The following is a 12,487-nucleotide window of genomic DNA, read 5'->3' on the forward strand; positions in this document are numbered from 1 at the left end:
AAACCCCCAACCCCCCCCCCCCATAAACACTTGGTGTGTTTTTCTCCCTATTCTCTTATAGCAAAGGGAATTAAGGGATCCTTGCAGAGTGGTGTGGACATGTCTTTAGAGGGCTTCTACATTCGAGTCTCGCGAGAACAAATCAACAAAAGAAGGTCCGAAGTAAATCAAAGAAGAGGTAGTCCTTGATTTACATTTCTTCCACTTCTCATTAATTTCACCATAAGCCCGATTCAGTTATGATTGCTTATTTTATTAACTACATCGAACGCCCATGAAATCCAAGGATACACCCATTGGAATCATGGTCTAATTATATTCGGTTTTAATTTATGATTTTTTTAATCACCGCTTCTGCTTGCGCGTTCCGCGCCGATCCACTTCTCTTTCTTTCAAGTCTCCATGGATTTGCATCAAAAACACTTCTTTAATCTTTATTTAGGTACTAAAGAGTAATCTTGACTGCCATGTAGTGCCTTCTTGATACACTCCCGATATTCATTGTTATGTTCAAAGCACACACAATATTCGGCCTAGTGCATCGAACCATATACCCATGTTGTCAACGGTAAAAGACATAGGAGATGTCAAACATCTTTCTAAGCTCCTCACCAGTCCATGAAGACTGAATCTTGGACAGCTTAACTCCATAATTAGGGAAGTAATCTAATTCCTTCATGGAGAATTACATGAATAATCTTTGTGCTTTAGTGTTTCCCAACATCTTCACATCATTCCGAATGAGTAAGACGTTCATACCTAAAACAGTAGGAACACAACTAAGCTCCCAATGACCTTCTAACTCATTCTCAACTTGAGTCATACCTTACATGACCTTGTCTAACGAATATTCCAGATACAGGAAGTTTCAAACCTAGTTTGTACTCCATGTCGAATCTCATGGCTCCAAGTCATTCATCCAACCCGATGTCCTACATCGCTTCTCCTTTATGTCTTTAGATCATAATCTAATTAACTGGTCAGACTCAGAAACCTATACCTATTAGGTAACTAAAGTGTTCTAGTCATCCCTTAGGAGGATGGAATATAGTGAGTTAGTGGAAGAATTTGATTACGATGATATTTGCTACATTTGACTAAGGTATCTCTCCACTTGATTCCTTAAGGAGCTACTCCTCACTATCGAATGAAATCTAATTTCCCTTAGGACAACAAATGATCCTGTACAAACCTAGTTTGCCTCCCACTAGTCCCTTAATGTATGCAGGATGATCCCATACACTAAAGTACATTGTGGAAACAAGCTTTCCATTCCACATGGGCTAAGGTAGTTTAGTGAAAGAACAATAGAACCAAGTCCAACAAAGTTTGATCCCTCCCTTAGAGCCACCATTCAGTTGTGGCACTCCAAAGAAGAACTCCACTGAGTGAGAATTCTATTCTCGTCAGATACTTCAAGAACCCCCACTAAATGCACACTATCTTAATCTAATCGAAGGATTTAATTTTGCAACTAGTTTGGTTTTTCACTTCAAATCTAATTTTCCGAAACCTTCCAAAGGTTCTTAGACTTGTCAATCCCTTTCTGGCTCTGTGTATTCAATGACTTATAGATATCTAATTGGATCCAATCCAATAGACCATTGGCAGACACACTTTATCCTACAAAGTGCTTCTCGGTCCTCATCTTGCTCAGGAAGGACTTCCAAGCTTGTAAACTCAACTTGTCTATTTCTAGAATCGTTGAATTCACCATCTTTATTATCCTAACTAGAGAAATGTGACCTAGCTTCACATGCCAGGTTTGTGAGTTTATCTTGATTATCCATTTTACCATTTATTTTGAGCATTCATAAGCAAATTATGAGAATGTGTTGAAATAATTACGTAACCAACCTAGCAGACAAGAATTACCATTCTTTGTCAAATGAAATAACCATCATTGATCAAAATCATGTAATCCAAATTGTCCAACAATGGAAAAACATAACTTGATGATGCTAGGTTACATAAATATATCCTATCAACTTTATCATAACATGATCACTAATAGCAAGGACTATCCAGTCCTTTAACCACAATAGCAACAGCCTGCCATTGCTAAGTTTCAATACTGTTTGTCTCAGCCTTCTACTCCTTTTCACCACCTGCAAACCATTTGCAGATATGAGCTTTACAATTGGTATCCAATACCTAAGAAGTATAGTAGTAAACATGTTAAGGCTCAATAACAAATTATACCTTGATTATAGAGGACTTTAAAAAATTCCCTCTTCCACTTTTGATGGCAATTAATGCAAACATCTTTTGAAATCCATGACTGCCGATCGCCTTCCTCTTCCTTTTACCCATGCCCATAGGGCAACAGGAGCACTTGGAGGGCTTGCAGTAGCTGATTCTGTCTTACCCTTCTTCCTCCCCCAGCGTCCGGCCCCTTTGCCTTTCGCTTCTGAGGTTGAAGCTTCCCCTACCAATACCGATAGCGCAGACTTTTAAATTGTTGCATTGTATTATACCAACATTTTTATAAACTCATTAAGGTCTTTATCAAGCCCATTCATGTTATAGTTCACGATAAACGAGTCAAAGGAGGGGAAGAGACTGGAAGATCACGTTAATGACCGTTTCTTTATCAAGATCAACCTTGAGGTCCTTGAGCTTCTCCACAAGGGATAGCATCTTAACCTCATGCTCCTCTACAGAAGAACCTTCAATCATATTGGCACCGAAAAATGCTTTTATCACAGCATATCTAATATGCTGGTCCAGAACCGCATAAACCTGGCTCATGCGGACCATTATTGATTGGACATTATCGTGCCTATCATACTGTTTCTAGATGTCATTGGTCATTGATGCCAGTACAATGCTGCGAACCTTTCAGTTGTCACATACCACTTCTGGAACGTTAAACATTCAACACATGTGGACCCTTCCTGCAAGGTCCAAGGAAGAGTCCTATCCAGAACATAAGTCCGGTTCTCAAAATCTATGACAATCCTAAGATTTCGCAGTCAATCATTGTAGTTTGTTCCTTTAAAATTTATTAGCCTCAAGAGTTGCAGTGAGTGGATTCTTAGACATCGACATCAAATGTAAACAAAAATTTAGTAGATTATTCTAATATTAAATATCAAGTTTAAGACTTGGTATTCAGTCATTAACCCATCCCACTATTTTTTCAAAAAGCTCACCACTCTCAAGTGGGTTTTTGGAAAATTATTTTCTAGTGGGCTTGGAGTCCACAAATGCAATTCTACATGCCCTGCTTTTACAATTCACATGGAAAAAGGCTTTATGCGAGGTAACCTATACCATTCTCAACCAGTGAGATCCCCAAGTTATTTTGCCTCTCTTCTTCACGTAATCCCGAGGACTCCAAGCGAATCACGCTACTCAGCATTAGGACTGACCCATCAATCGAACGAATATCTCAACTGCCGCCCCTCATGACTTGTGAGATAGGGAAACAAGAGTATATTTCATTCGTTCACAATTGTGTAACTTTCTTTCGTTCCAAATGTGCCACGACTCGTGAGACAACGAATGGGTGAAAGTAGCATCCACACCACATTGTTGTGGATGGAAGGCTTGGATTTAATCAAATCATAATTTTAATCCATTATGGGCCTAATATCTAACTTGGACCATCCAAGTGAGAGTTAAGTTTGTTGTAATCGAGACCTCATCATTATAAGATTTTTGCACGTATCACTTTTAATCATTGAGTATAAATAGATGCAGTCAAAAGACATCATACTTCAAATATTAGAACATACACCACATGCAAAAACAAGCCTACCACGTCCTCATTGGATTATCACTAGCCCAATCGTAAGTAACCTACTGAGCCTGCAGTGAGTCTATGGTCAATCTAGGGCGTGGCCTTACTATTACAAAATAGTAACCCATTATCATTCTAATGGGCTTTCCTCTTTGTTCTTCTTCCATCGTAAGCTCCGTCCAACAGGGCTAGACCTTTATCTCCTTGAAAGCTTACATTTGTTCAAAATGAATGAAACCCCACATTCCTGACTACACTTATTACAACTGAAATTTGAAACCCCAGTCAAAAGTTGGGGTGAGTAAAAAAATAGGGAGAAAGCAAGCCTTATTATTTCAAAGCTAAAAATGATTTTTGGGGCTATGAAAACCAACTTCTGAGGGTTGGTCTGAAACGTTTCAAGTCGAGAACTTCAAGACTGGGCATTGAGAGTGCTACAAAGAGTTGCACTGAATATTGCATTCATTGAATGAGTGCCACATTTTATCGGCGACAGACATTAGACGTCTAAATAATTTCAGTGGGTTAGTTGATCAGGTGGTCAACTGATTGAACTGACTCGTGGGGATCGTCATATGGAAGCCTTAGAGACTTGGTCGGTATGACTTGAGTCCCCAACTTTGATAGTATGGGAATAGTCCTCAGACTTGAGAAATCACTGCAGTCATGTGTATATGATGACTGTATCTTGGATCTACGCGAGAGGTGATTGTGTTACAAACATGATTATCATAAACCTTATCTTGTGCAGTTAGAGTATGTAGCGAGGATGGTGAGTTGCAAGAAGAGGTTCATTCCCTATTAGTATGTGATAGAGGTATCTCCTATGAACTTGGAGATGCATTCACGCTTAATGAATCTGTGGCCACGGTCATTGATCGAATAGCAAAAGGAGGTTCTTATGTTGAGAAACTTGACGTAATGCGATCTCAAGTATTAAGCATACATGTCTAATCCAGAATGGGAATTGACACCAAATTCCATGCTCTAGACTAAGGTCGGGAGACGGTACCATACCCGTGTGTGCTCAGGAGCCTAAATATTAGAATGTATGTAGACACATTCTTGTTTATCCATTCAAGGTATATAAATATATTTTTGTGTATTATTATTAGGGTAATAATTCATTAGACAATACAATACACAGAAAAAAAAAACTCCTCCTGCATCACCATGAAATCGGCCGCCCCCTACATCTCACCTAGGCTGAGTTTTTCGATCTTGATTCCTTCTGGAAAAGAAATCAAGAGCTCGAATTTTGGTGTGGTGTGGATCATCTTTGGAGGATTCCTATGTTGAAATCTAGGCTAAACATTCAACATAACTAACCGGTTGGAAGCTCGATATTTAAGAGGTAAATATCGACTTTAATATTTGCTTCTACTTTTATCTTTCAAAGCATAGCCTCGTATGATTATATTTTATTGTTGTGTATTTTGATAATTATATGTAGAAATAAACTTGTTTAAGTTTGTGATTAATTGGATTATTTTAGTATTTAAGAAAAATTAGATTTTTCTGTAAATACTTGGTTTTTATTTTTTTCAGTTCAATATGCAGAATTAAAAAATTTTTTTAGCACTATAGTAGCACACTATCGGCCGAGGCTGCACAGCGTGCATGCACCGACGGGTGTTAACACAGGCAGTGCCCTAGCCCAGGCAGGTAGCACACGTACTGGCAAGTGTGTTAGAATAGGTGACCAAAAAAGCCAATTGGCCTTTATGTAATCTGTTTCGACAATTTTGGTGTCATTGTAACACTATTTATGAATAAAGTGAGTATTCATTATCTGGCAATTATATTTGTTGTGCTCACTGATTATGTTTATAGGCTTAACACCACAATTGTATCGTGCGAATTGGTGACCGAGGCAAGCATTCAAAGACCTCGTGATCCAACTCATGGAATGCGCTATCGAGTTCTAGCCGTCCATGGGGGTCCATTGGCTAAAGATAGGCGGTCGTGGGACGACATCGCACTGTGGGCATATTGTGAAGCCAAAGCCGAAAGGCAAGAAGGCATGTCGGGTATGCCGTGCGGGAGAACGACAAGATGTCGGCATATGAATTGGGCCTCGGACATATGATGTTGTCCTACTCGGGCAAGGCATGGAAGGCGGCCATGACGAGGGCGAGCGCCTAGGATGTACCGAGTGAGTGTTGGGTATGAGATAGGCGTTGCGGGCGCAAGAGTAGTGTCGTAATGCCAAGGTGGAGCGAGGATGCTCCTAGCCATTGAGTAATGCGTCGGTAGGTTCCGAGATTGTGTGCGAGACGCAAAAGCACGAGTTCCAAGAGCCTTAGCGAGTACGGGCATTCTGGATAGGCGAGCGCAAGGGCACGCGGTGCAGCGCTGGGAGGCGTTCAGATGTCGTGCTAGTGAGTTTCAGATTTCGCTGCAATGAAGAAGAGCACGCCTGTGACAAGTGGTTTCAGAGCCTCGTTACCTTCATGGGGCGAGTTGAGTTGCGAGCCTGGAGGATGAGAACTCCCGATTGAGAGTTGTGCCTATCTGATTGGGCACACACGTTCTACCTGATGTAGAGGCGAGTTAGCATCAGTTGCGACAAGATCAGACCGTTTTACAACAGTATGATTTTGGGGGACATCTACTGCAGAGAGCATGTTGGGTAGAGTCTTTTGTGTGCGTTTAGGCTGCTTCAGAGAGAAAGCGGCTACGGTCCAACTTTGCCGTTGTTGGTTGCCAGTTGTGTGGGCGCCGGAGATGTGTTGGGCGAGCTGTCAACCGAGATCCAAATTTCTTTTCAGCGGATTGATATTCGGACTTCAGAGTTCACTTGGCTTCCCTGAGCGAGAGGGGGACATGCCGATGAGTTGGATGGACTATGAGACCCATGTTTGTGAGTGAGGGGTAGCAACCATGTGTGCGGATTGCCGCAAGCCAGGAGGCGGTCTTAGCGATGAGGCCGTTTTGGTGGGCGAGATACCACCTTGAGTTGAGAGTGGTGGATGAAGGGCCACCTTCTCATTAGTCTGAAGACCTTCTTGCAGAGAAGGATGTGTTGAATATTCAGGAGCCGAAGCACAATGCACATGAGGTGTGTGGAACAAGCCACCCTTGGGGTTGCGAGAAGTGGACGTTAAGACCCCTTTTCCGTTGTGGGCAGTTGTCAGTGCGAGCCGTGTGTGGTCGAGCAGAGTTATGGGATGAAATGCTATTGTGGTAGATGAGGGTGCATTTAGCGGGGGACGACACGCTTCAAGAACCAAGGAGCATAGACATCCGTTATGCGAGAAAGACAACTTGTCCGGAGCTTGAGTGGGAGCAGCCCACTAAGCCGTGTGTTAGGTGCTCATCAGGAGCATGATTTTGAGTTGAGTTGTGAAGATTCCTCGAAGGGATTCTGACACCATAATATGGGCTCTTTGGTCTAAGATTTCCGAGGGGGACTATCGTGTGGATATTCGAGGGGAGCAGCAGGCTTCATCGATATCAGGAGCAGCAGGCTCCATCGCCACCATGAGTGGCATGGTGCGGTCGGCCGGGCTGGGATTTGAGTTTGAATTTTGCAGCCAGGCTTAGAGTTGAACATCCCATTCTTGTTTGTGATCGGACCAATGCGAAACTGGAGTTTGGAGTTTTGCTGCCGGACGGGGATTCAGAGATCCTATCCTTGCAGTTGCAGTCAAGCCCTTGGGACGAGACAATGAGATTGAGTTTTGCAGTCAAGCTAGGAAAGCTTGGTCGTCAACCGGATTGAGGGAGAGGCCCCATTCTCTATGGGTTTGAGTGATAACCCTTTTTCAGAGATGTTCGGTCCACGAGTGGCGTGATTCCGACAGTTGGGCATCCGGCCCATCATGTGTTTGCAAGTGTTTAAGTGTGGCTACTGTAGGGGCGGGTTTGCGTGTTGCCGAGGGCGGCAACACATCGAGTAGGGGAGAGAGTGTGAAGTGTGACGCTGCAGGGACTCCACACTTCATTGTTCTAAGATCAATTCAAGTGTATTCGAGGCACTATTTTGAGGGACAACACAGACTCCACACTTCCTTCGTTCTAGATCAATTCGAGTGCTTTGGAGGCACTGTCTTGAGGAGCATCGGAGATTTCAGAGGCACACTTGACAAGACTTAGAGCACAGTTGAGAGAGTCAGGAAGAGAGTGTAGAGCCAGGTACAGACTTTCGGGGAAGAGAGTGCAGAGAGGCACAAGAATTTGGGAGAGAGAGTAGAGCGAGGCACAGTTTTCCGACTTCAGCAGGCTACATTGAGAAGAGAGTGTAGAGAAAGGCACAGACTTCTAATGTTAGCGACATTGGGGAAGCGAGTGTAGACGAGTACACAGACTTCCAGCTTGAGGCGATCAAGCGGGTGTATAAAGGCACTGCTTGTTAAGAGCTACGCGCCACCATAGGAAAAGAGTGCAGAGAGAGGCGCAGACTTCCGTTCAAGTTTAGTGTTGAATGAGTGCATCAAGAGATACTGTTTTTTGTGGAGGCGGATCTTAGCATCGCTTTGAGGAGATCTCGTGTTGTGCTGGAGAGGCACTTCACGATTGGAGCGCTCGAAAGAGCAGGAGGTCGGTCTGGTGTCGCGAGATACTGAGAGAGTGTATTGGGCACCGCATACACATCAATCCTTCGTGTATGTGTTGACGAGGACGTCAACAGAACGAGTGGGTGAGGGTCTCACAGGTCGGCTGTGACCTGTGGATGACGTGCGGGTGACTAGGGGATATCGGCCAGCACGCAGCGATGATGGAGCGCAACCTCGGGTGTGAGTAGAAGCTAATGTGCGGAACAGAGCGCTTTATACTTGGAGATGCGATAAAAGTGCACTCCTCGGCCCTTTGAGTGTTCTACTCTTGGAACAAGGAGGGCATGCAGTGGTGAGCATCAGCCAGTCCTCCCTGTGCACGATGGCAGTAGCATGAGACGACGTCTGCACTAAATAAGCATCTCTTGGGGGTATGATGGGGGCCTTCAAGAGCCGGCTCTAGGCAGCTCATGAGAGGGGTACTAGAGTCCCCGAAGGGCTTGGAAACCTGACGGGCATCGTAGGGCCAGGATGGCCTACGTTGGGCGTTGAGACTGCCGAGAGGCTCTGTATGACGTGCAAGGTTGCCCGCGTGCTGCGAGATATCAGGGGCAACGCCTCTTGTGCGAATGGGTGATCGAGGCAAGCATTCGAAAGATAGGCGGTCGAGTTCCAGCCGTCCATGGGTGTCCGGTGGCTAAAGATAGGTGGTCATGGGACAACGCCACACTGTGGGCATATTACAAAGCCAAAGCCGAAAGACAAGAAGGCATGTCGGGCATGCCGTGCGGGAGAATGGCAAGATGACGGCGTATCGATTGGGCCTCGGACTTATGATACTGTCCTACTCGGGCGAGGCATGGAAGGCGGCCATGACGAGGGCGAGCGCCTAGGATGTATCGAGTGAGTGTTGGGCCTGAGATGGGCGTTGCGGGCGCCCGAGTAGCGCCATAATGCCGAGGCAGAGCGAGGATGCTCCTTGCCATTGAGCAATATGTCGGCAGGTTCCGAGATTGTGTGCGAGATGCTAAGGCACGAGTGCCGAGAGCCTCAGCAAGTATGGCATTCTGGATAGGCGAGCGCAAGGGCACGCGGTGTAGTGCTGGGAGGCGTTCAGATGTCGCGCTAGTGTGCTTCAGTGTCGAGGACACGCGACAGACTGTCGCTATACTCTGATGTGTGCGAAGCCGGACGAAGGTTAGGCGTAACCTTTGAGGCCGCACAGGCAAAAAATATATGAGAATTATATTCCGCTGCAATGAAGAAGAGCACGCCTGTGACACGGTTTTGGGAACCATTTAGCAATGTTTATGAATGTGATATTAACTTGATGAATCTGTCCAACGTTTTCATCCATAATAATGTGGTGAGAAAGCTGCCACTACCCAAGTGTGGTCTCAGGAGTCGTGGCACATTTGGATTAGAGACAAGCTGCACTATTATTGTGAACAAAGGAGCACTCTCACTGTTTTCCTATCTCACGAGTTGTGGGAGGTGATAGTTGTGTGTGATTTGGTTTATGGGCTGAGCCTGACACTAATTAAATATTAAGCCCATAATGGACTTAGGTCGAAATGACATTTTAATCTGTCCAGGTCTTCCATGCATAACAATATCATGAGGAAGCTACCACTATCTAGATGCGGTCTCACGAGTCGTGGCACATTTGGGATAGAAGGCAAGTTGCATTATTGTTATGAACAAAGAAACACGTTCGTTGTTTCCCTATCTCACGAGTCGTGCGGGTCATAATTCAGGTGTGATTTGACTAATGGGCCGGGCTTAACATCGAGTAGCAACTCCGGATGATGTGAAAAGGTGAGGCAAACTATCTTGGGAATCTCATGGAATGAGAATGGCATCGATTGCCTCCCACAAGGCTCTCCACATGGCATGTTGGACAATGTTGGCTTAATAATGCTCCACATATATCAAATTTATACTGCACCAAATCAGCATATTAGATATGCCGCGATAAAAATATTTTTTGAAGTCAAGATGACAGAGGGTGGTCTGTACATAAACATGGAGTTGAGATGCTATTCTTGTGGAAAAGTTCGATAACCTCAATGTTGATATTGAAAGGAGATGTACATTGACGTAATTCTTCAGTCTCTTCATCCCACTTTTTGACCTATTTATCATGAACTCTCAATGGGCTTAAAAAGATCATTCATGAGTTGATAAAAATGGTTGGACCAATACAAGACAACGATTAAAGAATCCTGCCACTAGTGTTGAATTTAGAGGCTTCAACCTCAAGAACAAAAGGCAAGGGCGCCGAACACCGAATGAGAAAGAAGGATGAAGAAAAGTCAGCCGCTGCAAGCGCTTTGAGCTCCTGTCGCTTTGGTGGGCGAGGGTAAAATGGAAATGAAAAAATGGTTTGCTAGTCAAAATTTATATATGACCAGAACTTCACTGACCATATCTAGATTCTCCGAAGGACGCTCCAGTTGATAGGTATGAGTTCCTGAATCTGACCGTACAAGGAGAAGCGACGTAAGACATCGATTTGGATAAATGGCTTGAAGCCATAAAATCCGCTATTGAGTTCAAATTAGGTTTGAAAGTCCTGTAACTAGGATGCTTGTTTTGACAAATTCATGAGGTACATACTTGGTCAAGAATAAGGTGGAAGGTCAGTGGGAGCTCAATTGTGTTCCTAGTGTTTTAGATGTTAAAAACATCTTTGATCATTTGGAATGATATAAAGATGTCGTCTGACTCTAAAACACGAATATTGTTTATAAAATTCTTCATATAGGAATTGGATTCATATCTAGAGATAAGCTATCCAAGATTCAGTTGTGGTTGACTGATGAGGAGTTTAGATGTTTGGCATCCCCTACGCCCTTGCTGTAAGCAGCATAGGGATGTAGTTCGATGCACTAAGCCCAACGTTGCTTATGCTTTTTAAGCATAACAACGGATATCGAGTGTGCATCGACAAGACAACAGACAACTGTTGAAGGCCTATCTTTAATTCCTGAATAAGGATTAAAGAAGAGCTTTTGACACACATTGACGGAGAGTTTATTCTGGAAGGCTATAGCGATTATAGCTTCCAGCATAATATGAATAATGTTTAATCTTAAAATGAGCGTACATTCAAACTTTATGATAATATAGTAATATTGGAAAGGTTCCAAGTGGAATACCACAAGGAATTTCATCATGAAAAATTGAATGTATGACAACTTTAAAAGGTTATATTGGAAAAACAGTTAGGATTGAAAAACAACACCCAATTGTTGGGTGTGGTACCTAGTATACCCGCGCTAGTAGTCATCTTAGCGGATGACAACTTGGCTATAGTACAAGTGAAAAGGCTCGAGATCTCATGACAGGTCCAAGAAAAAATCTTAGACAACATCATCTGCTTGGAGTGATGATAGGAAGATGTAACGTGTGGTTGGACCGCAGGACATCGATAGAAACTATAGTAGACTCATAAGACCTAGCCGGTATCGTAGATTGCTCATGATCAGAATATTCTAAAAACATGAGTAATTGGCTTTAAGGTCAAGTGGCAAATTGTTAGATTGGCGGTTTTGAGAACCAGTAAAAAAATATTCATTTAAGCAATATTGTACGATGAATATGGTAAGTTATGTCTTTGGTGCATGTGTCTGTTGTGCTTGCAAAATTACGTTAAGTACTGCTTTGACATCACAACAGATGCCCACAGATTACTTAATAACCCATGTAATTGGGCTGCACATTAGATGGCGGCAATGAAACCAACTTCTGAGGGTTGGGCTGAAACGTTCCAAGTCGAGAGCCTCAAGAATCCTACTAAGACTTGCACTGAGTATTGCATTCATTGGATGAATGTCCCGTTTCATCGACGATAGACGTTGGACGTCTAGACAATTTCAGTGGGTTAGTTGACAAGGTGGTCAACTGACTAAACTAACTCATGGGGATCGTCATATGGAAGCCTTAGAGACTTGGTCGGTATGACTTAAGTCCCCAGCTCTGATAGTAATAGAGTAGTCCTTAGACTTAAGGAACCACGACAGTTACGTACATATGATGACTGTATCTTGGATCTGCGGGAGAGGTGATTGTGTTACAGACATGGTCATCGTAAGCTTTGTCCAGTGCAATCGAAGTATATAGCGAGGACGGTTCCAAGAAGAGGACTCGTCCCCTGTCAGTATGTGATAGAAGTATATCCTATGCACTTAGAGATGCATTCACGCTTTATGAATCTTTGGCCACAGTCGTTGATCGAATA

This window comes from Sesamum indicum, linkage group LG10 (genome assembly GCF_000512975.1).
Source record: "Sesamum indicum cultivar Zhongzhi No. 13 linkage group LG10, S_indicum_v1.0, whole genome shotgun sequence".
NCBI classification, from domain to species: Eukaryota; Viridiplantae; Streptophyta; class Magnoliopsida; order Lamiales; family Pedaliaceae; genus Sesamum; species Sesamum indicum.